Source organism: Dendrobates tinctorius, unplaced genomic scaffold, assembly GCF_039654945.1.
Source record: "Dendrobates tinctorius isolate UK_male_01 unplaced genomic scaffold, ASM3965494v1 ptg000211l, whole genome shotgun sequence".
NCBI classification, from domain to species: domain Eukaryota; kingdom Metazoa; phylum Chordata; class Amphibia; order Anura; family Dendrobatidae; genus Dendrobates; species Dendrobates tinctorius.
This window is the reverse complement of record NW_027361878.1, coordinates 18,265,515-18,293,491: the sequence shown is the minus strand read 5'-3', so window position 1 is coordinate 18,293,491 and position 27,977 is coordinate 18,265,515. Positions and strand designations below refer to the sequence as shown.

General features: G+C 46.2%; 1 protein-coding gene across 3 annotated transcripts in view; it reads left to right on the top strand.

Annotated features, from left to right (window-relative positions):
* LOC141058325 (uncharacterized) overlaps positions 1–27,977 on the top strand; it is a 229,487-nt gene that overhangs the window by 18,380 nt on the left and 183,130 nt on the right. The gene's annotated exons all lie outside the window — the stretch shown is intronic.

Here is a 27,977-nt window from a genome sequence, read left to right as displayed (position 1 = left end):
AAGATTGTCCGGAGGACATTCTTTAAGGGGGGAATAATGTAAGCATCGTTCCTATTCTGCTGTGTTCCGGACTTTGCCCTTACTGTTGCCCTTAAGCCTGGCTTCGTTCGGCCATACTGGTTCCTGTGACATCACCGCCTGTTGGTCCCGCCCGCCGGGTTTAAATAGCTTTCCTGGACGTGACTACCTTGCTTGTATATCTCGTCCTGTACCTGATCTGCTAGCTGGGAGTTGCACGCTGTGCTACCTCCTTCCTTCCTGCTGAATCCACCTGGATTACCTGCTGTCTAACTGCCGCTGCCTGGACCTTCTGACGGGGTCGGCCTGAAGGCTCCTTCCAGCCCTGCCTCCACCGCTCACCGCTACTACAGCACTCACGGTATGCGCTGAAGATCTTGACTGCTGTGTGCGTTCCACCTGAGAGACTATCCCTGCTACCTTTGCACATCCAGTATCAATTACCTAGTGACTTTCTCTGCCACTGCACTGTGCCCGAAGATTCCCCTCCCGCAAGGGAGAGGGCTAAGTGACTGTCCTTGCCTGCATTCTTCAGACTGTGTCTGCTTACATCTACACAGTGCCGGTGTACAACTTGCTATCTACTGGACTGAGTTCTGCTGCTGTTACCACTGCTGTCATTATCTGACTCCGCCAGCACCTGTGCTGTTCTGTGCTGCTTGTTTAATACAAACTACTTTCACGTATACCTGTGTCTGTGACTCTATCATCTAGCCACTGTCTTCATAGAAACCTACTATACATCATTACAAGAGGGGTTGTCGGTGGGTCGAAGGTCACTTAAAACTCTAGCTTTCGCAGATGATCTGCTTTTCCTTATCTCCAATCCATCCCGGGCATTCCCAATTATCCTTCAGGCCTTTCATCATTTTGGTCTCCTTTCTAATTTCAAAATTAATTTGTCAAAATCTGAAGTGCTAAGCGTTGGTCTCCCTCACTCTCAGACCTCCACTATTCGTACGCAGATTCCATTTTCTTGGGCTACTAATTCTATTAGATATTTGGGAATAACGATAACTAGAGATCCCGCCAACCTATTCCACAATAACTACATTCCTTTAATTCAAAAGGTCAAAAGCCTGATGCAGAAGTATAGCCTACCCACTTTATCCTGGATGGGTCGTATTAATGTGTTTAAGGCATATATAATGCCTATTATACTATATACCATGAACATGGTTCCGATTCAGATTCCCCTGACATTTTTGGGAACATTAAAATCCCTTATTGGAAAATGTATTTGGAAATCTAAAAGGGCTAGGTTGCCATATAAGTTTCTTTCTCGCCCCTTCTCTTCTGGAGGATTGGGGGTCCCAGACCTTCTTTTATACTATAAGGCTATTCATCTCAGTAGATGGTTAAAGGTGGTGTCCTGTGCTGGAAGGGAGGAGGGGGATAGTGTTGACTGGGCTTTATTGGGCCCGAGGGGTTTGCCGTATCTTTGGACTAAGGCTAAACCGCCGGCCTCTCTTGGGTTGGATGACGTAACTACAACTACGTTGCGTATTAAAAGATTGGTAATGGGAGAGTTCCCGGAGGATACCTTCCCCTCAATATTGACACCGATCGGCTCAATTCCCTATTTGTTAGAGCTAGATTTTCAAGACCCATACAATTTATGGTCCAACCTCCCTAGAGAAACGTTGAATAGTTTTTATGGTAATAGCATTTTGCGAGAGGGGTCTTGGCCACAGGGCGTGTCGACTCAACCAACAAATTTTCTCCAAAAACAACACATCAGACGTACACTTTTACAGTTTAGACGGAGATTCCCGTCTAAATCTAATTGGTCCTGGTTAGATATTATGGTTAAACTTCCATCCCCACGGCTAAAAATTATATCTCGCATTTACTCGCATCTCATCTCTCCGACTGTACACTCTAAACCCTCGTTTATACACTCTTGGGAAATGGAACTTAATACCATGTTTACAGAAGACCAAATATCTAAAATGCTGTCAAATGCTCGGGGTTTTTCTAGATGTGTACTTCTGCAGGAGAATTCTTATAAAATATTAACTAGGTGGCATTTAACTCCAGCTAAATTATTCCAGTTAGGCCTCGCGGATAATGATGAATGTTGGCGATGCCTCAATTCTAGAGGACATCATTCACATATATTCTGGGACTGCCCTAGACTGCGGGTTTTTTGGGAGGGAGTTGAACTAGTTCTCAAAAAATTAAAACTAATAAAGGTTGATCTTAGAGCCACGGAGGCTCTCCTTTCATGCCCGTCTAAAGATTTTTTACCAAAAAAACATGGGCTTCTTCCACTGATGTTGAGTGCGGCGAGACAGTTGATAGCTGTCCATTGGAAGGATGTAGCTCCTCCCACGTTGGGAGAATGGTATACCAAAATAAATCAGATCTCTCGCTTAGAGGAGCTGTCTAGCTGGGAAATTTATAATCATAGAGCTTATGTGTTGACTTGGGCCCCTTGGAATAGGTATTTAGAAGACAATCCTCTTTAAAGGCATTTTAGAGTTTCTCAAGTTTAACTGAATTAGACGGCTTCTGTTCTGGGGCTCTTAGCCTCACTGCCCCAAACTAGATAGCCCAATTGTAATGTAGTGCGATGTGTTATTTTCCAAAGTGCACCCATTTAATGATTGTGCTTCTGTTGTCAACCACATGATGTTGATGTTAATGTTGTTAATACTGTATATGTATGTGTACCCTTTTTCCCTTTCCCTTTCTTTTTCCCTTTTCTCCCCTACCTATTTTTCCCTCATTTTTTCCTTCCTTCTCGCCTTAAACCAACCCTTGCTTAACATTTCGCCAACTGTACCTGAGAACTGGTGTTGGTTTTAATGGTGATGTGTAAAATTTCAAAATAAAGAATTTACAAAAAAAGAAAATGCAGTCTTCTCCTTGGCTTTCTGTGCCATGGGGATCTGCCAATATCCCTTTGTCAAATCCAAGGTGGTTATGTGTTATGAATGAGTCACCGTAGGAGGCAAAAACAGAAGTACTAGCTAAGTCCAGAAAACCAGAGAAGTTGGCAGCTATCGGATTACAGACCCCTGAACCTATCAACAACAACTAGCAGTAGCCGTGGGGGGTTCCTACGGTGCCCTAGACCCCTCGATCACAGCCGGAGAACTACATAGCCTAAAGACAGAAAGGGAAAACTAAACTGCCCCAGAGCAGACCACAAAGCAATAGGCAGCCCCCAACATATAATGACGGTGAAGCAAGATGAAAAAACACTCACACAGATAGAAAGATAGGCTTAGCAATCGATGGGGCCCAAGCTAACTACATAGGACAGGATAGAAAAGCTGCTGTCTGTAATCCGCCAAAACCCTATCAAAACAAGAGCCAACAGCTGATAGGGAGAAAAAGCCCTGAAGACGCTAGGCTTCAAAAAGACTATATCAGTACTCAGGTATTTTCTGAAGACAGAGCAAAAAGGAATTCAGCACACCCCAGCAGGGAATGGCAGAAATCCAGAAAAACAAGGAAAAACAAAACCAAATACACTAATGCAAAAAGGAGAGCAGAAAACTTAGCTTTTGAGGAGCAGGAATCAGACAGGTCTCCTAGAATCCCTCAGAGAGATCACCAGCAAAGCAGAAGGGCGTCGGCTGCCTTATATCCAGTCAGCAATTCCCGTAACCCAGTCATGATCATCCTGCCCAGGTGCTTGGTAATCAGCCTCACTACCTTCCTTCACCAGAAGAGGGAGTTCATCAGACCTCAATGGTGAAGGGGAAAATGAACTCACAACAGTACCTCCCCCTTGAGGAGGGGTCACCGAACCCTCATCCACGCCACCAGGGCGATCAGGGTGAGCCCGATGAAAGGCACGCACCAATCTTTTGGCATGAATATCAGAGGCAGAGACCCAGGAATTATCCTCCTGACCATAACCCTTCCACTTAACCAAATACTGGAGTCTCCATCTAGCCAGACGGGAATCCAGTATCTTCTCTACCTCATATTCCATGTTACCTTTAACCAATACAGGGTCCGTGGGTGCCACCCCAGGAACTACTGGTTCAACAAACCTCTTCAACAAGGACTTATGAAACACATTATGGATTTTAAATGTGACAGGAAGAGCCAAACGAAAAGAGTCCGGATTAATAATCTCCAAAATCTTGTAAGGTCCAATACATCTAGGCTTAAACTTAGGAGAAGCCACCTTCATAGTGATATTTTTTGATGATAACCAAACCATATCACCAACCTTAAACTGGGGACCAATGGTCCTATGTCGGTTGGAAAACCGCTGGGCCTTTTCCTGGGAGAGAGATAATTTATCCACCACTTGGTCCCAGATCTGGTGCATTCTCTCCACCACAGTGTCAACACCTGGGCAGGCAGAAGGCTCCACCTGCCCTGAAGAAAATCGAGGATGAAACCCAAAGTTACAAAAAAAAGGTGACATCAAAGTGGCAGAACTAGCTCTATTATTTAAAGCAAATTTGGGTAAGGGCAAAAATGAAACCCAATCATCCTGATCAGCGGAAATAAAACATCTCAAATACGACTCCAAGGTCTGGTTTGTTCTCTCCGTCTGCCCATTGGTCTGAGGGTGAAAAGCAGAGGAGAAGGACAACTGAATTCCCAGCTTGAAACAGAAAGTCCTCCAAAATCTAGACACAAACTGAACTCCTCTGTCAGATACAATGTTCTCAGGAATCCCGTGCAAGCGAACCACCTGTTGCAAAAACAGGGGCACCAACTCAGAGGAAGATGGCAACTTAGGGAGTGGTACAAGATGAACCATCTTAGAAAACCTATCACAAATCACCCAAATAACAGTCATTCTCTGAGAGACAGGCATATCAGAGATGAAATCCATTGAAATATGGGTCCATGGCCTCCTGGGGACCGGCAAAGGCATCAACAACCCACTAAAGCGAGAACAAGGTTTAGACCGGGAGCAAGTACCACAGGACTGCACAAAATTCCTGACATCACGAGACAAGGCGGGCCACCAAAAAGACCGACTCACCAGATCTCTAGTACCAAAAATACCTGGATGACCAGCCAATGCAGAGCAATGAACTTCAGACATCACTCTCTTCTTCCACTGGTCAGGAACATACAACTTTCCACTGGGACAACGCTCAGGTTTGTCCTCCTGGAACTTTTCCAGAGCACGTCTCAAATCGGGCGAGATGGCAGAAAGAACTACCCCTTCGCCTAAGATGGTAGCAGGCTTGGTCACCACAGGAGAATCAGCAAAGAAGCTCCTAGAGAGAGCGTCAGCCTTGACATTCTTAGTGCCAGGAAGAAAAGAGGCCACAAAATCAAAACGTGTAAAAAACAAGGCCCACCTAGCCTGTCTAGGGTTCAAGCGTTTGGCCAACTCCAGGTAAATCAAATTCTTGTGGTCAGTGAGGACCACGACTTGATGTTTAGCTCCCTCCAACCAATGTCTCCACTCCTCAAATGCCCATTTCATGGCTAACAGTTCCCGATTCCCCACATCATAGTTACGTTCAGATGGAGAGAACTTTCGGGAAAAGAAAGCACAGGGATTCATTTTAGATGTTACAGGATCCTTTTGGGACAAAACAGCTCCTGCACCAATCTCAGAAGCGTCCACCTCTACCTGGAACGGGAGTGAGACATCAGGTTGCCGCAAAACCGGGGCAGAAGTGAATCTTTGCTTCAGCTCCTGAAAGGAAGAAACAGCCTCCGGAGACCAATTCAACACATCAACACCCTTCTTAGTCAGATCAGTCAATGGCTTGGCAATACTAGAAAATTTTGCTATAAATTTCCGATAAAAATTAGCAAAACCCAAAAACTTCTGGAGGGCCTTCAAAGAAGTGGGCTGAACCCAATCATAAATGGCCTGTACCTTGGCCGGGTCCATTTCAATAGTTAACGGAGATAAAATAAATCCCAAAAAAGAAATCCTCTGTACCCCAAAAAGGCATTTCGATCCTTTGACATACAGGGAATTCTCCCTCAAGATCCGGAACACAATCCGAACATGTTCCACATGAGAATCCCAATCCTTGGGAGAAGATCAAAATATCATCCAGATAGATAATCAAAAATTTATCCACAAAGTCTCGGAAAATATCGCTCATGAAGCACTGGAAGACAGAAGGGGCATTAGTGAGCCCAAAAGGCATCATCAGGTACTCAAAATGTCCCTCCAGAGTATTAAACGCCATTTTCCATTCATCCCCATGCTTAATGCGGATAAGATTATACGCTCCCCTGAGGTCAAGCTTGGTAAACCAGCAAGCACCTTTAACTCTGGAGAATAGATCCGAAATCAGGGGTAACGGATACTAATATTTAATAATTTTGTTGAGGGCACGATAATCAATACAAGGCTTTAATGAACCATCCTTTTTGGCCATGAAAAAAAAACCCAGCACCTAAGGGTGAAGAGGATGGTCTAATATGACCCTTCTCCAACGCCTCCTTAATATAGGATCGCATAGCCTCGGGTACAGATAAATTGAAGAGCCGACCCTTGGGAAATTTACACCCCGGGCTCAGTTCAATTGCACAGTCATAACTCCTATGAGGAGGCAAAGACGCAGACTCATTCTCACTAAATACATCATAAAAATCTGCCAAATAGTCAGGAACATCATGCGACTGGGGAGAGGTGGAAAAAAACGGAACCTCACTAAGGGCACACCGACAACCCCAACTCACCACAGACACAGATTTCCAATCCAAAACTGGATTATGAATTTGCAACCAGGGAAACCCCAGAACAATGGTATCATGCAAATTATGCAACACCAAAAATCTGCAATTTTCTTGATGGTCTAGGGCGACCCGCATTACCACCTGGGTCCAAAACTGAGGTTTATTTTTCGCCAAAGGAGTAGCATCAATCCCCCTCAAAGGGATAGGCGTCCGCAGAGGTGTCATCGGAAATCCACAACGTTTAGCAAAATCCAAGTCCATTAGGTTCAGGGCTGCTCCCGAATCCACAAAAGCCTTGGCGGAAAATGTGGACAGGGAGCAGATCAGAGTAATTACCAGAAGAAACTTAGGTTGAACACCACCCACAGAAAACGTGTGTGCAAAACGTTTCTCTCGTTTAGGACAGACAGAAATAATATGCGAGGCATCTCCACAAAAAAAACACAGCTTATTACGCCTTCTGAACTCCTGACGTTGCTTCCTGGACAAAACTCTATCACATTGCATAGGTTCAGACACTTGTTCAACAGGTGGCAACACCTCTCGTGCAGTCCTGCATTCACGTAAACGCCGATCAACCTGAATGGCTAATGACATAGAATCGTCAAGACCAGAGGGAACAGGAAATCCCACCATAGTATCTTTTACGGCTTCTGACAAACCCTTCCGAAAGAGAGTTGCCAAGGCATTATCATTCCAGGTAGTAAGGACCGCCCACTTTCGGAATTTTTGACAGTACAATTCTGCAGAATCTCGACCCTGGCTCAATGCCAACAGGGTCTTTTCAGCCTGATCAATAGCATTAGGTTCGTCATACAACAACCCCAAGGCTTGAAAAAATGCGTTCACATTAGTCAGAATAGGATCATCTGGTTTCAAAGAATACCCCAATCCTGGGGATCGCCACGCAGCAAAGAGATGACAATTTTAACCTGCTGCGCGGAGCTCCCTGACGAGTTAGGCTTCAAGGCAAAAAATAATTTAAAATTATTTTTGAAATTCAAAAATTTAGACCGATCCCCAAAAAACACATCAGGAGTAGGGATCTTTGGTTCAGCAGCATGTGAATGAGCAAGGTAGGCGGAAATTCCCGCACTTCCGCAGCGAGCTGCTCCACACGATCAGACAATTGCTTTATCTCCATTGAGAGAAAAAAATTCCCCCTACAGCCTCAGAGATATAGAGGAAAAAATATACACACTTTTTTTTTTTTTTACAATTCTTTCCTGCTATTAAGTACCCTAGGATCTGCGGTATGGCGGGTGATTCTGTTATGAATGAGTCACCGTAGGAGGCAAAAACAGAAGTACTAGCGAAGTCCAGAAAACCAGATAAGTTGGCAGCTATCGGATTACAGACCCCTGAACCTATCAACAACAACTAGCAGTAGCCGTGGGGGGTTCCTATAGTGCCCTAGACCCCTCGATCACAGCCGGAGAACTACATAGCCTAAAGACAGAAAGGGAAATCTAAACTGCCCCAGAGCAGACCCCAAAGCAATAGGCAGCCCCCAACATATAATGACGGTGAAGCAAGATGAAAAAACACTCACACAGATAGAAAGATAGGCTGAGCAAATGATGGGGCCCAAGCTAATTACATAGGACAGGATAGAAAAGCTGCTGTCTGTAATCCGCCAAAACCCTATCAAAACAAGAGCCAACAGCTGATAGGGAAAAAAGCCCTGAAGACGCTAGGCTTCAAAAAGACTATATCAGTACTCAGGTATTTTCTGAAGACAGAGCAAAAAGGAATTCAGCACACCCCAGCAGGGAATGGCAGTGTCATGATCTCAGTGCGGGTTTGACTCGCACACGTGGGGTTAATGTTTGGAACCAGTGCTGATTACTGGCATTTCTGGGGTTAAAGGTTGTGATCCTGATGCAGGCTTACCTGCACACCTGGGGCTATGATTGTGGCCTCTCCCTGGTTCTGGGGAGGCTTCTTATAGCTTCAGGACGCTCCCATCCCTGTCAGTTATACTCTTGCCCTTGGCATTGTGTGGTGACCCCTGAGTGTGTTAGTGCTGTGTTCTGGTTGCTTGATTCTCTGTGTATGACTCGGTCTGTTCCCTGGATATCGCTTTGGATTCTGCCTGGTACCTCCTATGTCTGTTTGGTTTTGATCTCTGCTTGGCCCTGATTATCCGCTCTGTCTCATCCCTGGTACTGTGCTGTGATCCTGTGTATGACCTTTGGCTTTGTCTGACCTCCCGTCTGTTTGTCCCTCCTGTACTCCGTTTGCCCGTACTGTTGTGACCTCCGTTTTGCCTGACTCTGAGTTGTACTGTCATATCTGAAAGCAGGACGCTAAGCCACGCCCCCTTGCAGTCACATGACCATAGGTCCCGTGCAAGCTTGCTCATTTTCAGTGTCCGCAGGTCCCGTGCCTCTTTACTTTCCAGCGCTGACTGGACCCTGACACTATTAGCTTGTAGCACGCATTGTCACCTCTGCTGCCCTGCTCCCCAGGTAACTCTTAGCACTGCCTCTGTACTCAGGACACGCACACTGGCTCTATGAGCAAGTGTAGTGCGGTGTCTCTGACATTATAACTGACCATTTCAGTTTTTTTTTTTTTTCTGAAGAAAAAAAAGTGTGTTATCCTCATGGATCCCATACAAGCCTTGGCTGATCAGGTCAAGCACCTGACCCAAATGTTCCATAAGCTCAATGTGGAACAACACACGATGGCCCAGACCCAGCAACAGTTGGTGGTTACTGTGCAGGGGGCTGTCGATGCAGGGGCCTCTGGTTCTGGGGGTAGGGATGTGTCATTAGCGTCCCCAGAATCTCCGGTCAAATTACCAGACCTTTTCTCAGGGGATAAAAAGGAGTTCAGGTCTTTCAGAGAAGGATGCAAGCTTTTTTTTTCTCTAAGGCCCCGCTCCTCCGGGGATGAGTTCCAGAGGGTGGGGGTCATTATTTCCCTACTTCGGGGGGCTCCACAAGCATGGGCTTTCTCTCTGTCTTCCTCTGCTCCTGAACGTATGTCAGTGAACGCATTCTTTGAGGCCCTCGGGCACATTTATGATGAACCTGACCGAGTGCGATTGGCAGAGGACATGTTGATGAGTGTCTGTCAGGGGAAACACTCAGCTGAGTGGTTTTGTTCTGAGTTCCGCCGCTGGGCGGCAGAGGTCTCTTGGAGCGACGCCGCACTCCGAGGACTCTTTCGCAGAGGCTTGTCTGAGCGGCTGCAGGATGCCTTGGCGTTACATCCACCACCTAACTCTCTCGAGGACGCCATGACCCAGGCCGTCCGGATGGACCGCAGGCTGCGGGCCAGAGGGGTGATGCAGGTGGATACTCCATTATTCCCCAGTGGAAAAGAGACTGCCCCTGAGCCCATGGATGTAGGCGCCCTCTCCCTGAAGGATACGGAGAGGAAACGCCGGAAGGACATGCAGTTATGCTTTTACTGCGGTAAAACGGGACATTGGAAAAGGGAGTGCCCGAATTGCCTGTCTTCAAACCCGGTCGGCGGGAAACGACTAGGTCTGGGTAGTCAACGGGGAGGCTGCTCAGACCCTCAGGTACCATTTTCCTCGTTTTCTAAAGTAGTACTGCCTGTGGAACTGTTTGTGGATGGTAGTTTTTTTTCCTCTACAGCCTTTGTGGACTGCGGATCATCTATTAATCTTATTGACTCCCAATTGGTCACACACTGCAAGATAGGGACAGTTAGGCTCAAGGTTCCGATCAAGGTGATGGCCATTGACTCATCTCCCCTCTCTAAGGAGGGAATTCGCTTTATGTCTGATGTGTTTTCGCTCAGAGTGGGCACTACTCATGTGGAAAACATAAGTTGTTTTGTGCTGGACAATCTACCTGCAGGGTTGGTGTTGGGCATGCCCTGGTTACAACACCATAACCCAGTTATTAACTGGAAAACGGGGGAGATTGTACAATGGGGGTTTAATGATTTTGAGTTGTATGATAAATCCGCACTGCTGGTTGAACCTGTTAAATCTGTGTCTGTATCATCTGTCGAGCTGGAAGGTATTCCGGAATGCCTGAAGGACTTCGAAGATGTATTCTCCGAAAGCGAGGCCGAGACGATACCGCCACATAGACCCTTTGACTGCGCTATTGAGCTGGTCCCGGGGGCTAAATTACCCAAAGCCCGTCTGTTTAATTTGTCCGGTCCTGAGCGCTTGGCTATGAAGGAGTACATTACTGAAAGTCTGCGCAAAGGACACATACGTCCTTCAGTCTCACCTGTGGCGGCAGGTTTCTTTTTTGTAAAGAAAAAAGATGGCGGGTTACGTCCCTGTCTCGACTTCCGGGAGCTTAATCAAATTACTGTACGGAATACGTACCCCCTTCCGTTGATTCCCGATTTATGTAACCAACTATCAGGGGCAAAGTGGTTTTCTAAACTGGACCTTCGGGGGGCATATAATTTGATAAGGGTCCGTGAGGGGGATGAATGGAAAACCGCGTTCCTCACGACCGAGGGACTATTTGAAAATTTAGTCATGCCGTTTGGTCTTAACAACGCCCCTGCCATATTTCAGAATTTCATCAACGTGGTATTCTCGGATCTCATTGGTCGTTTTGTCGTTATCTACTTAGATGATATTTTGATATATTCCCCCGACAAGTATTCTCATTTGGAACATGTACGAACTGTGCTCCAAAGGCTGAGAGAAAATCATTTGTATGCCAAATTGGAAAAATGTGTATTCTGTGTACAAGAGTTGTCCTTTTTGGGGTTAATTGTATCCGGTGAGGGTTTTCGCATGGACCCCAAGAAGGTGCAGGCCATTGCGGATTGGGTGCAACCCCGAGATCTTAAGGGTCTTCAGCGCTTCTTGGGGTTCGCCAGTTATTACCGCAAATTTATCCGGGGGTTTTCGCAAGTGGTCAAACCTCTCACGGATCTAACATGCAAAGGTGCGGATGTGAGAAATTGGTCCTCGCTCGCAAAAGAGGCCTTTGCGACGCTGAAAAAATGTTTTATGTCTGCTCCTGTGTTAGTGCAGCCAGATCCGTCCAAACAATTCGTCGTGGAAGTGGACGCCTCTGAGGTGGGGGTGGGGGCGGTGTTGTCTCAAGGGCCTGCCACTCTAACCAACCTCAGGCCATGTGCTTTCTATTCCAAGAAGTTCTCTGCTGCGGAAAGAAATTACGACGTAGGCAATAGAGAGCTTCTTGCGGTCAAATTGGCGTTTGAAGAATGGAGGCACTTTTTGGAGGGGGCCAGTCACCCGGTTACGGTGATCACGGATCACAAAAATTTGTCGTACATTGAATCTGCTAAAAGACTAACGCCCAGACAAGCCCGTTGGTCACTTTTTTTTTTCCCGTTTTCAGTTTACGATTACATTTCGTCCAGGGTCTAAGAATGTCAAGGCTGACGCCTTATCACGCAGTTTTCAGCCGGTGTCGCCCCCTGAGCCACCGTCCTCCATTCTTCACCCTGGGGTTGTGATAGCAGAGGTATCATCTGAATTGGAACGGGAGATTCAGGGGGCCCAGTCACAGGCCTCGGCGGCCAAGCCAGAGGGGAAGTTGTTTGTCCCAGAGCAACTTCGCCTGAAACTCTTGCAGGAGTTCCATGAATCCAAGCTGAGTGCTCACCCTGGTATTTCAGCCACACGTCTGGCGGTGGCTAGGATCTTTTGGTGGCCTACCCTTGGTTCAGACATAAAAAAATTCATTGCTGGTTGTGGGGTCTGTGCTCGTTCTAAAAGCTCTCATAGCCGGCCGGCAGGGGAGCTGATACCCTTGGCAGTGCCCGAGAGGCCATGGACTCACTTGTCCATGGATTTTGTTACCAATCTCCCTCCATCTAAGGGTAATACAGTGGTATGGGTAGTGGTGGACAGGTTTTCTAAGCAGGCTCATTTCGTACCCCTGTCCGCACTACCGTCTGCTGAGACTTTGTCCAGGTTGTTTGTGCAGCATGTGATCCGGTTGCATGGGGTACCCCTGAATGTGGTGTCTGATCGTGGTGTGCAGTTTGTGGCTAAGTTTTGGCGTGCTTTCTGCAAAAAATTAGGTATGTCTCTGTCCTTTTCGTCTGCATACCATCCTGAGAGCAATGGGCAGACGGAGCGCACTAACCAGTCCCTGGAACAGATCCTCAGGTGCCTAACCTCTGCTAGACAGAGTGACTGGTGCGATGCACTGCCGTTGGCTGAATTTGCCTTCAATAGTCGGGTGAGTCAATCCACTGGTAGGTCCCCTTTCTTCATTAACTATGGGTTCAGTCCTCATTTTGGTGAGTTTTCTCGTCTGGATTCGGGGTGCCCCGGGGCTGAGGACTCTGTTCAGCGGTTAAAAGATACATGGGCAGAAGTCCAGCGGCGTATATCCAGGTCTCAAGGCAGGTATAAGTTTTTCGCGGACAGGAAACGAACACCTGGTCCCACGTTTCAGGTTGGAGAGAAAGTTTGGCTCTCCACGCGAAACATTAAGTTAAAGATTCCGTCAGCCAAGTTAGGACCCAAATTCATTGGCCCGTACAAGATTGTGGAAAAAATCAATCCAGTGGCGTATAGGCTGTGCCTTCCACCCTCTTTCAAGATCCCTAACGTCTTCCACAAATCTCTACTGAAACCTTTTGAAGCAGTCCGGGGAGACTCCGAGTCTGCTGCTTCTCCTGTTTTGGTCGAGGGGCAGGTGGAGTACGAGGTTGGTCATATCGTAGATTCCAGGTTGGTACGGCGGTCGGTACAGTACCTGGTTCATTGGAAGGGGTATGGACCGGAGGACAGGTCCTGGGTACCGGCCCAGTTGATGCATGCTGATCGCCTGGTACGGGCTTTCCATGCTAAGTACCCGGGCAAGCCTGGGGGTCCAGAGGCCCCCCGTTGAGAGGGGGGTACTGTCATGATCTCAGTGCAGGTTTGACTCGCACACGTGGGGTTAATGTTTGGAATCAGTGCTGATGACTGGCATTTCTGGGGTTAAAGGTTGTGATCCTGATGCAGGCTTACTTGCACACCTGGGGCTATGATTGTGGCCTCTCCCTGGTTCTGGGGAGGCTTCTTATAGCTTCAGGACGCTCCCATCCCTGTTAGTTATACTCTTGCCCTTGGCATTGTGTGGTGACCCCTGAGTGTGTTAGTGCTGTGTTCTGGTTGCTTGATTCTCTGTGTATGACTCAGTCTGTTCCCTGGATATCGCTTTGGATTCTGCCTGGTACCTCCTATGTCTGTTTGGTTTTGATCTCTGCTTGGCCCTGATTATCTGCTCTGTCTCATCCCTGGTACTGTACTGTGATCCTGTGTATGACCTTTTGCTTTGTCTGACTTCCCGTCTGTTTGTCCCTCCTGTACTCCGTTTGCCCGTACTGTTGTGACCTCCGTTTTGCCTGACTCTGAGTTGTACTGTCATATCTGAAAGCAGGACGCTAAGCCACGCCCCCTTGCAGTCACATGACCATAGGTCCCGTGCAAGCTTGCTCATTTTCAGTGTCCGCAGGTCCCGTGCCTCTTTACTTTCCAGCGCTGACTGGACCCTGACACTATTAGCTTGTAGCACGCATTGTCACCTCTGCTGCCCTGCTCCCCAGGTAACTCTTAGCACTGCTTCTGTACTCAGGACACGCGCACTGGCTCTATGAGCAAGTGTAGTGCGGTGTCTCTGACAGGCAGAAATCCAGAAAAACAAGGAAAAACAAAACCAAAACACTAATGCAAAAAGGAGAGCAGAAAACTTAGCTTTTGATGAGCAGGAATCAGACTGGTCTCCTAGAATCCCTCAGAGAGATCACCAGCAAGGCAGAAGGGCGTCGGCTGCCTTATATCCAGTCAGCAATTCCCGTCACCCAGTCATCATCATCCTGCCCAGATGCTTGGTAATCAGCCTCTCTACCTTCCTTCACCAGAAGAGGGAGTTCATCAGACCTCAATGGTGAAGGGGAAAATGAACTCACAACAGTTATGTACCTGGCAGGTCCAAGTCTCTCGATGAGCTCATCAACGCGTGGCATGGGATATACGTCGAACTTGGAGACCTCATTCAGCTTGCGGTAGTCATTGCAGAACCTCCATTCACCATCAGGATTTGGGACCAGGACAATTGTGCTCGACCAACCACTCTTGGATTCCTCAATGACCCCAAGCTTATACATACGCTGCACCTATTTGGAGATTATTTCTCGACGGGCCTCAGGAATTCGATAAGGATTCATGCTCACCCGCACATGTGGCTCTGTCAGAACTTCATGCTAAACGACCTTCATGCACCCCGGAAACTCTGAAAACAGGTCCCTGTTTTTCTGGAGCAACTCCCGGCACTGCTGTTTCTGGGCCTTCGATAGCATCTCCGCTATAGTAACCGCTCCAACCTCACCTTCTAGGTTGCCCAGCAAGCATGGAGTTACCGCTGGCTCTCTATCTTGCCATGGCTTGATGAGGTTGTCATGGTAAACCTGGTATGGTTTCCGTCTTCCTGGTTGGTGAATCTTATAGTCTACCTCCCCAAGCTTCTCCATGAGCTCATACGGTCCTTGCCACTTGGCCAAGAACTTGCTCTCCACCGTCGAAATTAGCACAAGAACTCGGTCTCTCATATTAAACTGCCTCACTCTTGCTGACCGGTTGTAGACCCTGGCCTGAGCCTCTTGTGCGTGAAGTAGATGTTCTTTCACAATAGGCATCACCTTCGCAATCCTCTGCTGCATCAGTGCCACATGATCAATGACGCTTCTGTGGGGCGTGACTTCGGCTTCCCAGGTTTCCTTGGCTATATCTAGGAAACCTCGCGGATGTCGGCCATACAGAAGCTCGAAGGGCAAGAACCCCGTGGAGGCCTGGGGAACTTCACGGATAGAAAACAGCAGATACGGTAAGAGACAATCCCAGTCTCTACCGTTTTTCTCTATGGCTTTTCTTAGGATGCTCTTCAGTGTTTTGTTAAATCTCTCAACAAGGCCATCTGACTGCGGATGGTACACTGAAGTCCTCAACTGGGAGATTTGCAGAACCTTGCACAACTCCCTCATCACCTTTCTCATAAAAGGTGTTCCCTGGTCAGTCAGGATCTCTTTCGGCAAACCCGTCCGGGAAAACACATGGACCAACTCGCGGACTATACTCTTCGCAGAGGAATTTCTCAGGGGAATTGCCTCAGGATAGCGTGTGGCATAGTCCAGGATGACTAATATATACTAATGGCCCTGGACTGATTTAACTAAGGGACTGACCAAGTCCATGGCAATTCTCTCAAATGGCACCTCAATAATGGGCAATGGCACAAGGGGGTTCCGGAAATGAAATGTGGGGGCAGTTAACTGACATGCAGTGCAGGACCTGCAATAGTTTACTCTTTCCTGGTGACACCCAGGCCAATAGAACCTATGCACAACCCGCTCCTGCGTTTTTTCCACCCCCAGGTGTCCCCCCAAAATGTGTGAATGGGCCATGTCCAACACTTTCCGTCTATAGGGGCCTGGTACTAGTAACTGCTCTACCAACTCCTCTCTTATTTTCCTGACCCGGTATAACAACTCCCCACTCATCATAAAATAGGGAAACCTTGTGTCCGATCCCGGCTCTTGTGCAACCCCATTAATGATGGTGACATTGTTGAAGGCTTCCCTCAGCATTGGGTCCCTATGTTGGGCAGTCCCAAAATTCTCACTGGCCACCCCTAACTCCAGAATGTCAGATACAGGGGACACTTCCTCATCCCCCACAAGGACACCAAAAGGGAACCCGTCTGCCTCTGGTTGTGGCGATACCTTATTAGGGTTCATTGGTTCCCTGCTTTTGCTAGCGACCTCAGAACCCTTTCCCCACAGATCCCAAAGCAGACAGAAATCCCGGCCTATAATTATAGGATGCAACAAGTCCCGAACGACGCCAACTTCATGGGCCTCTGTGTCATGCGCCGTTTCAATGTTCACCCTGGCCCTAGGGTAGTCCTTTGCATCACCATGTATGCACTGAACGCCAATCTTTTTACCTGGGAGTAGGTTGAGAGGGAAAGTGGCCCGTACAAGGGTCACCAAGCTCCTGGAGTCCAGCAGCGCCATTGCTGCTCAACCATTCACCTTCACGGAACACACGCTTGAGGACCCTCCTTAGGTGGAGATTTCACACTGCAGGCTGGATATGCATAGTATGAACCACAGCGTCCCATGCTGCAGTCCATCTGCTTGGTGGTCTGGGGACAACGGGCAGCTATATGTCCTGGCCCGTGGCACCTCCAACAAATGATATCACCTGTGGAGACCTTGGGAACCGCCTCAACCGCCCCTTTTGACCTTGGATGCCCCACCCCTTTTTGGAACTCTGCCCCCTGCTGGAACCCCAATAAGGAATGGGCTGCTTCCCCAAGGAGCCTTACATCCCCTGGTATCTCTCAACCAATCCGAACAGTTCATCGGCATTCTGGGGATCACCCTGGGCAACCCAAGTCTGTAGGGGTCTCGGCAGGTAATGCACAAACCGATCCATCACCACTCTTTCTACCATGTGCACTGGCATAGAAGACTCTGGCTACAGCCATTTCTGGACCAGGTGCAACAGGTCGAACATTTGGGAGCGAGGCGGTTGGTCCCGGTGATAGGCCCAGTGGTGAACTCGCTGTGCCCTGACAGTCATTGTCACCCTCAAATGTGCGAGAATCTCAGAGTTTAGTTTGGGATACTCCTTGGCATCTTGCAAAGTCACGTCATAGTACGCCTTCTGGGGCTCCCCCGTCGGGTACGGCGCCAGTGCCTCTGTCCACTGCTCTAGAGGAAGTTTTTCCCTCTCAGCCACCCTCTCAAACACCGTCAGGAAGGCCTCAACATCATCCTCAGGGGTCATTTTCTGTAATGCGCCTCTTACCACCTTCCTGACATTGGTATCATCAGCCAGACCTGGGGTTGGGGCGCTCGTCCTGCCCTGGATGGCAGTTGCCAGAAGCTGCATCAGCTGCCATTGCTCCTGCAGGCTCTGCTGTATCTGTTGCAACAACATCCTGTTGGACTCCTGTTGCTGTGACTGAGACTGGACCAGGTGTTTCAGCAGGTCCTCTATTATTCCAGGCAATGCTTGCTGCAAACTTGACCCAGGACATGCAGTAACATCTCTGCTGGGAATGCTGCCCACACATCTAGCACCAATTGTAGGGATTGTTCTTGCTCAGGCGCAACGGGAGTCAATCAGTAGGCACGTTCCTTTTAAAGTTCATAGGGTTTATTGCTTCACAACCCATAAAGCAGCACATAAAACAGATAGCCTTTAGCTCAGGCGAAAAAAAGCACAAATGTCCATTACTTCAGGCTCAGTCCTGGAGCCTCAGCACACACAGGAGGCTTATCCCTCCCCACATACAGCTCTGTGTTTCAGGAGTAGTCTACATTATAAAGGTATAGCCACACCCTCGACCCCACCAGCTGACTAGTCATGTGACTATGACATCACCACAGGTCCTTGAACACATAATAAATATAGTGACATCCTTTAGTGCTTATGTGTTGTAAAGAAAACACTCTGGGCTTACATCACAGAGACAAGCCATCTCTGAGACACATACCTACCATCGACTATACAACCCTTAGCCATGCCACAATATATATATATACAGTATATATTCTATATCTGACCACGTGCTGTTAGGTTCTTGCCTCTGCACAGCAGGAATCCTGGGTCTTGCTTTCTGCGGTCTCCCATTCCTCTCCAGCCACAGAGGAGCCTGCTCAGCAGAGACGTCATTCCCAGTGTCTTGCTCAGACTACTTTTGTTGGCTTGGTTACTGCTGCCAAACAGGGTTCAGCTATGATAACCTGCAATAGCCAGCAGTGAGCAGCTCTTGGGACTAAGTCCTTATTTCGGCCCACTGAGCATGCCCGTGGAAAGTCCTCTCATTGGAGCTCTGAGGTCACGTGCTCAGGTCCTATTGCTGCTCCCACTGGACCACTAGGAAGGTCTCAGAAGGACGCTGCTATAAAAGGTTCGCATGGCGGCTCGGCCACGAGCTAGTATAGACTCATAATGTTGTTGGTATGTGTGATGATAGATGCATGAATCTGGTGAATGACTCATTAAATTACCCCCTCCTTTGGTACGCATGAGTTAGGGTATTTGAGTCAGCGCCCACAGGTGGCTATGCTTCCGCCACCGTGCTCCTAGCACTCGCACACTAGCGTCCGATGGTGTCACCCACTGCTGGGCACTATCGAACCGTGGCAAGTGACAGCGGCACTGTGCACACTTGCACGCATTAGCTATTATAGTGACTTGCTGGCACCGCAGTCGCGGCGCCGAGCGCTAGCGGTCTAGAGGGACTCCAGTCCTGTGGTCTAAAGGCCGAGTCCTGTGACCTTACGCTATACGCTCCTGCCAAGTCCTGTGGTGTTAACAGGCTCTGGAGTTTCTTTCTGCAGCTCTGTGGAGTAACAGAGTTCGCCCCAGTGCACACCGGGTCAGTGGTTAACCCGCCAGTGTTCACTTACTACTCCGCCATTACTAAGCAGCAGTTTTCCATCTCTGCACGGTGGACCCCGGGTTGTGATCGCACTTCCTTATATTTTATATTTAGTGCGATCCTCAACCCTAACAGGTGCATACTTAGAGTAGCCATGTTCATACATAACCAATGAATAAAGTTGCACTCTGTAACACTATATCATGTAAACATGTAATATATAAAAAATTTGCATTGCATTACTGCTCTTGAAAATATGAAAAAAGGAAGATACTTTGCACATAATTTGGCCAATTCATGCATGCCCAGCAGCCACAGCACAGTGATCTTTTTTTTACTGTAATTAAAATGTAGGCAGTTGGACCAGGAAAAGAAACCTATTAGATAGGTTCCCAGTAAAGAAGATCACCTTGCCGTTGGCTGCTGGGCATGCATGAATTGGCCAAATTATGTGCAAAGTATCTTCGTTTTTTCCTATTTTCTAGAGCAGTAATGAAATTAAAATGTTTTATATTTCATGTTTACATGCTATAGTGATATAGAGGGCAACTTTATTTATTAGTTACAAAATCAATGTATGTCAGTATTCCTACCAGGTTTCTAATACATTATACACAAAAAAACGCTGAATGACCACAGAAATATTAAAAATATAATTTTATTAATGCATAAAGATAAAATGTTGTGGAGCATAAGTACAATAGAAAGTTCACTAACAAAAGTATCACAAAAAGGGAGTGTGGGTTATAATAGAAATAGTGTTCTCTCTGAAAAATATAAATATTAGTGTGTATATAAAGATATAGTAAAAAGTGTATAAATAACAATGCAAAATAATAAATAAATTCAACAACATTGGTATAAATACACTGAATATATCAGACATGTCATAAAACCAAGAATAACACCTGTGTAAATGCCCCACAACGTACGTTTCACTCAGAGGCTTTCTCAAGGAGTGAGTGAACTATTAAATAGCAGATCTATATAAATGGTGTCACATTGAATGAATATTCATCAATTAGAGTGAGAATAAAGTGCAGCTGTGTGAAAGAAATAGGATTGGTAGGGGAGAGGAAATGTTTGTGTTACTACATGGAACACAATCATGTGATACATAGACATATGATAGGTTGCCTGAAAAGGAAAGAGCATGTGTTTCCAATATTATCCAATAGAAAAAGTGATATGTTCCAAGATGGAATGCCTGAAGAAAGATAAGTATCCCCAATATGGCCATCGTCCTGAAGTGACGTCAGCGCATGTGCTCAGAGCATGTTCCAAGTTGGAACGCAGGCCGCCAGGAAAGGAAGCATGCGTTGCAGCATGGAACTCACATCAGGCGACGTGTAGCTGAGGGATTATGGAGCAGAATACCAAATAAAAGCAGGGTCAATATACTCCAATAGAAGAGGCAATGCATTCTGTCGTGGAGCGAGAAGAGACCTATGCCAAAGATGGCCACCAGCCCCAAGTGACGTGAGTGCATGCGCACACAGTGTGTTCCAAGGTTCAGTTCAGGCCGTCAGAAGAGGAAGTATGCGTTCCAGCGTGGAGTGCACATTGGGCGACTCGGAGGAAAGGGAGTATAGAGCAAAATGCAAGATAAAAGCATGGTGTGTTCCTCAGTGGAGCATATCCTGCGTCACAAAAATAAGGCAATGAAAATGAAGGAGGGCAGTTATTTGTGCATGTATAGGAACGCTGATGTATATAATCACATAAGAATATGAATATATACTGTATTTGTGCCCTTCACCATTAGGTTTAAAGCATGTCACCTCTGCTGCTTTAATGCAGTGGCACGAGATACGCAGGCTAAAAATAGGTCGCTGAAACTTGTGGGCCAGTGCTTTGTGGTTGCCTTGTTGGCAAGAATTTGAAAGCTCCAGGGGAGTCATGTACAAGTGCTTTTCACAAAATTAGAATATCATCAAAAAGTTAATTTATTTCTGTTCTTCAATACAAAAAGTGAGACTCATATATTATATAGAGTCATTACACACATAGTGATCTATTTCAAGTGTTATTTCTGTTAATGTTGATGATTTGGCTTACAGCCAATGAAAACGCAAAAGTCATTACTTCAAAAAATTAGAATAATTAACAAAAAACACCGCAAAGGTTTTCTAAGCGTTTAAAAAGGTCCCTTGGTATGTTTCCATGTTCTGGAATTGCTGCGCTTTGGACGCAGTGGATACCAGCTCTGCCCAATGCGCTGCCCCGTTGTACGCACGGTGATAACGCATGTGCTCATTGAACACATGCAGAATCCCCGCATCCTATACATAGACTGTGCTATTTATCTTGCGGAGACTGAGCGACTCTGCAAGATAAATAGTCATGCTGCGGTCTCTAAAGGCGCACCGCATGTGCATATACGCAGGTGTGCCATCTGCGGTATTTGCACGCATAGTGGAGATGGGATTTCATAAAATCCCCTCCACTATGCTGTAATATCTGGACGCTGCGGATTGGACGCTGCGGCTGTACGCAGTGTCCAATTCGCAGCAAATCCTGACTGTGGAAACATACCCTTAGTCTATTTCAGTAGGCTCCACAATCATGGGGAAGACTGCTGACTTGACAAATGTCCAGAATGCAGTCACTGATACACTCCACAAGGAGGGAAAGCCACAAAAGGTCATTGCAAAAGAAGCTGGCTGTTCACAGAGTGCTATATCCAAGCATGTTAATGGAAAGTTGAATGGAAAGAAAAAAGTGTGGTAGAAAAAGGTACATAAGCAACTGGGATAACCGCAGCCCTGAAAAGGTCAAAGAAAAGATCAAAAACTTAAGAAAAGGTCAAAAACTTGGGGGAGATTCACAAGGAGTGGACTGCTACTGGAGTCATTGCTTCAAGAGCCACCACACACAGACGTATCCAGGACATGGGCTACAAGTGTCAAATTCCTTGTATCAAGCCAGAAGCATCTTACCTCGGCCAAGGAGAAAAAGAACTGGACTACTGCTCAGTAGGCCAAGGTGTTATTTTCAGATGAAAGGAAATTTTGCATTTCATTTGGAAATCAGAGTCCCAGAGTCTGGAGGAAGAGTGGGGAGGCCACAATCCAAGTTGCTTGAGGTCTAGTATGATGTTTCCACAATCGGTGATGGTTTGGGGAGCCATGTCATCTGCTGGTGCAGGTCCACTGTGTTTTATCAAGACCAAAGACAGCGCAGCCGTCTACCAGGAAATTTTAGAGCACTTCATGCTTCCCTCTGCCGACAAGCTTTTTGGTGATGGACATTTCATTCTCCAGCAGGACTTGGCTCCTGTCCACACTGTCAAAAGTGCCAATACCTGGTTTACAAACAACAGTATCACTGTGCTTGACTGGCAGCAAACTCGCCTGACCTTAACCCCATAGAGAATCTATGGGGTATTGTCAAGAGGAAGATGAGAGACACCAGACCCAAAATGCAGACGAGCTGAAGGTTGCTATCAAAGCAACCTGGGCTTCCATAACACCTCAGCAATGCCACAGGCTGATCGCCTCCATGCCACGCAGCATTGATGCAGTAATTGATGAAAAAGGAGCCCCGACCAAGTATTGAGTGCATTTACTGAACATACATTTCAGTAGGATAACATTTCAGATTTTAAAATAATTTTTCAAGCTGGTGTTATAAAGTATTCTAATTTACGCTACTATCTTAGCCACATACAGTCATATGTAAAAGTTTGGGCACCCCTATTAATGTTAACCTTTTTTCTTTATAACAATTTTGGTTTTTGCAACAGGTATTTCAGTTTCATATATCTAATAACTGATGGACTCAGTTATACTTCTGGATTCAAATGAGGTTTATTGTACTAACAGAAAGTGTGCAAACTGCATTTAAACAAAATTTGACCGGTGCAAAAGTATGGGCACCCTTATCATTTTCTTGATTTGAACACTCCTAACTACTTTTTACTGACTTCCTGAAGCACTAAATTGGTTTTGTAACCTCATTGAGCTTTGAACTTCATAGCCAGGTGTATCAAATCATGAGAAAAGGTATTTAAAGTGGCCACTTGCAAGTAGTTCTCCCATTTGATTCTCCTATGAAGAGTGGCATCATGGGCTCCTCAAAACAACTCTCAAATGATCTGAAAACAAAGATTATTCAACATAGCTTTTCAGGGGAAGGATACAAAAAGTTGTCTCAGAGATTTAACCTGTCAGTTTCCACTGTGAGGAACATAGTAAGGAAATGGAAGAACACAGGTACAGTTCTTGTGAAGCCCAGAAGTGGCAGGCCAAGAAAAATATCAGAAAGGCAGAGAAGAAGAATGGTGAGAACAGTCAAGGACAATCCACAGACCACCTCCAAAGACCTGTAGCATCATCTTGCTGCAGATGGTGTCACTGTGCATCGGTCAACAATACAGCGCACTTTGCACAAGGAGAAGCTATATGGGAGAGTGATGCGAAAGAAGCCGTTTCTGCAAGCACGCCACAAACAGAGTCGCCTGAGGTCTGCAAAAGCACATTTGGACAAGCCAGTTACATTTTGGAAGAAGGTCCTGTGAACTGATGAAACAAAGATTGAGTTGTTTGGTCATACAAAAAGGCGTTATGCATGCGCTGTATTGTTGACCGATGCACAGTGACACCATTTGCAGCAAGATGATGCTGCAGGTCTTTGGAGGTGGTCTGTGGATTGTCCTTGACTGTTCTCACCATTCTTCTTCTCTGCCTTTCTGATATTTTTCTTGGCCTGCCACTTCTGGGTTTAACAAGAACTGTACCTGTGTTCTTCCATTTCCTTACTATGTTCCTCACAGTGGAAACTGACTGGTTAAATCTCTGAGACAACTTTTTGTATCCTTCCCCTGAAAAGCTATGTTGAATAATCTTTGTTTTCAGATCATTTGAGAGTTGTTTTGAGGAGCCCATGATGCCACTCTTCATAGGAGAATCAAATAGGAGAACTACTTGCAAGTGGCCACTTTAAATACCTTTTCTCATGATTTGATACACCTGGCTATGAAGTTCAAAGCTCAATGAGGTTACAAAACCAATTTAGTGCTTCAGGAAGTCAGTAAAAAGTAGTTAGGAGTGTTCAAATCAAGAAAATGATAAGGGTGCCCATACTTTTGCACCGGTCAAATTTTGTTTAAATGCAGATTGCACATTTTCTGTTAGTACAATAAACCTCATTTGAATCCAGAAATATAACTGAGTCCATCAGTTATTAGATATATGAAACTGAAATACCTGTTGCAGAAACCAAAATTGTTATAAAGAAAAAAGGTTAACATTAATAGGGGTGCCCAAACTTTTACATATGACTGTATGTTTTGCTATGAAACGCTGTGATGTTTCAAAGAAAAACATACTATTAATAGTTGCCGGGCACCGAGCCACATGGGTGACTACTAGTCGTACTGGTGGGACCCCAGCAACTTCTCTCGACCCTCTGACAGTGACTAACAAGCCTCTGCCTATAAGCGCACATAGGCAGAGACCTATCAGTCTAGGTGACTAGCCCTGTTAGTACATGTTTGTAGGCCATTAAAAGTAGAACTTTAGAACTGTGACTCACTCATCCTAAACATGGTGCTGTAGTACTGTGAATGACATCCTAAAGAAGGTGCCATACTACTGGGAACCACTTGTGCTGAAGATGGTGCCATAATACTGTGAATCACTCATCCTCGAGATGGTGTCGTATCATAGTATTGTGAACCACTTGTACTGAAGATGGTGCTATAATACTGTGAATTACTTTTCCTAAAGCTGGTGACATAGTACTGTGAATCACTCCTTCTAAAGATGATATATATATATATATATGTATATATATATATATATATATATATATATACACACACACACACACACACGCATAGCATAATACAGATCACGAGAATTACACCCAGTATACAGGACAGGTCAAGTGGTACTGTGCTGTGTATATATACAGGGCAGGAAAAGTGGTACTGTACAGAGTATATATACAAGACAGGAAAAGTGTTACTGTGCAGTGTATATATACAAAATAATACAGATAGTGGGAATTACACCCTGTAAACAGCACAGGAAAGGTGGTACTGTGCAGAGTATATATACAGGACAGGAAAAATGGTACTGTGCAGAGTATATATACAAGACAGCAAAAGTGGTACTGTGCAGAGTATACAGTGGGGAAAAAAAGTATTTAGTCAGTCAGCAATAGTGCAAGTTCCACCACTTAAAAAGATGAGAGGCGTCTGTAATTTACATCATAGGTAGACCTCAACTATGGGAGACAAACTGAGAAAAAAAAATCCAGAAAATCACATTGTCTGTTTTTGTTTCATTTTATTTGCATATTATGGTGGAAAATAAGTATTTGGTCAGAAACAAGCAATCAAGATTTCTGGCTCTCACAGACCTGTAACTTCTTCTTTAAGAGTCTCCTCTTTCCTCCACTCATTACCTGTAGTAATGGCACCTGTTTAAACTTGTTATCAGTATAAAAAGACACCTGTGCACACCCTCAAACAGTCTGACTCCAAACTCCACTATGGTGAAGACCAAAGAGCTGTCAAAGGACACCAGAAACAAAATTGTAGCCCTGCACCAGGCTGGGAAGACTGAATCTGCAATAGCCAACCAGCTTGGAGTGAAGAAATCAACTGTGGGAGCAATAATTAGAAAATGGAAGACATACAAGACCACTGATAATCTCCCTCGATCTGGTGCTCCACGCAAAATCCCACCCCGTGGGGTCAGAATGATCACAAGAACGGTGAGCAAAAATCCCAGAACCACGCAGGGGGACCTAGTGAATGAACTGCAGAGAGCTGGGACCAATGTAACAAGGCCTACCATAAGTAACACACTACGCCACCATGGACTCAGATCCTGCAGTGCCAGACGTGTCCCACTGCTTAAGCCTGTACATGTCCGGGCCCGTCTGAAGTTTGCTAGAGAGCATTTGGATGATCCAGAGGAGTTTTGGGAGAATGTCCTATGGTCTGATGAAACCAAACTGGAACTGTTTGGTAGAAACACAACTTGTCGTGTTTGGAGGAAAAAGAATACTGAGTTGCATCCATCAAACACCATACCTACTGTAAAGCATGGTGGTGGAAACATCATGCTTTGGGGCTGTTTCTCTGCAAAGGGGCCAGGACGACTGATCCGGGTACATGAAAGAATGAATGGGGCCATGTATCGTGAGATTTTGAGTGCAAACCTCCTTCCATCAGCAAGGGCATTGAAGATGAAACGTGGCTGGGTCTTTCAACATGACAATGATCCAAAGCACACCGCCAGGGCAACGAAGGAGTGGCTTCGTAAGAAGCATTTCAAGGTCCTGGAGTGGCCTAGCCAGTCTCCAGATCTCAACCCTATAGAAAACCTTTGGAGGGAGTTGAAAGTCCGTGTTGCCAAGCAAAAAGCCAAAAACATCACTGCTCTAGAGGAGATCTGCATGGAGGAATGGGCCAACATACCAACAACAGTGTGTGGCAACCTTGTGAAGACTTACAGAAAACGTTTGACCTCTGTCATTGCCAACAAAGGATATATCACAAAGTATTGAGATGAAATTTTGTTTCTGACCAAATACTTATTTTCCACCATAATATGCAAATAAAATGAAACAAAAACAGACAATGTGATTTTCTGGATTTTTTTTTCTCAGTTTGTCTCCCATAGTTGAGGTCTACCTATGATGTAAATTACAGACGCCTCTCATCTTTTTAAGTGGTGGAACTTGCACTATTGCTGACTGACTAAATACTTTTTTTCCCCACTGTATATACAAGACAGGAAAAGTGGTATTGTGCAGTGTTTATATACAGAATAATACAGATGTAGCGCTGGGGTCCCTGCACACTTCCCTACTCCCCCGGCAGGGATGCTGACTCACTGACTGCCACGGCACCCGTCCCTCGCGTCCTCCACCGCCTGCTACCCGGGGTCTGCGCACGGCTTGCAAATCCGAGGGCACTGTGCTTAGTGTGCGTGCAAACCATCCTTTTTAAAGGGTCAGTGTGCACCATCCTAAAGTGTCCCCACCCTCTGGCTCTCCACCCTCTCCTGTCTCTAACTTTTACCAGGAGGTCTCCTGCCAGAAGGACCAGCAGGACAAAATCATGCCTTATCTAAGGACAGTGACCCCCCGCTTTGACATGCTGACATCTGGGCCCTCATCCGCTCCTATTTAAGGTGCAGCAACCTCAGTTCTGACTCACCAGTCTACCAGCTATGTTCCTGGTTCTAGTCCCAGTCTGTCAGCTCCGCATGTTATGACGGTGATCCTACTCTATGCCATTGGTTCTTCAATCAATGCATGCTGCACTTTGAACTCTTGGCACATCAGTGTGCTTCAAACCAGGCCAACATGGTATTAATCATATCTTATCTCACTGGCAAAGCTCTGCTGTCCCTCAATTCCCTTTGGTAGACAGGGGATCCTCTTGTCTCCAACCTCCAGTCTTTCTTAGAAGCCTTCGATGAGCCTAACCTTATTTCATCCGCAACATCCTCCCTCCTGACATTTCACCAGGGAAGTCTCACAGTGGACCACTATGTTGTCCGATTCCATACCCTGTCCGCCAAGCTTTCCTGGAACAACGAGGCACTGGTGTTTGCCTTCTGGGATGGTCTTGCTGTGAGAATTAAGGATGAGCTAGTTGGTCGTGATAGACCTACCTCATTGGATGGTTCCAGATTCTTTACTAAGTTTGATCTACAGGGAGCATATAACCTAGTCCGAATATGCCAGAAGGTCAGAAGGAAGACTGCCTTCAACACACGGGATGGTCATTATGAGTATCATGTAATGCCGTTTGGGCTCTGCAATTCCCCAGCAGTCGTCCAAGAACTGGTAAATGACATCTTCCAGGATCTTCTCTACTCTTGTGTGGTTGCTTACCTGGTCAACATTCTAGTGTTCTCACCCGATCTGCCCGCACAGGAAGTATGTCCGCCAGGTTTTCCTGAGATTGATGAAGAACTGTTTGTACTACAA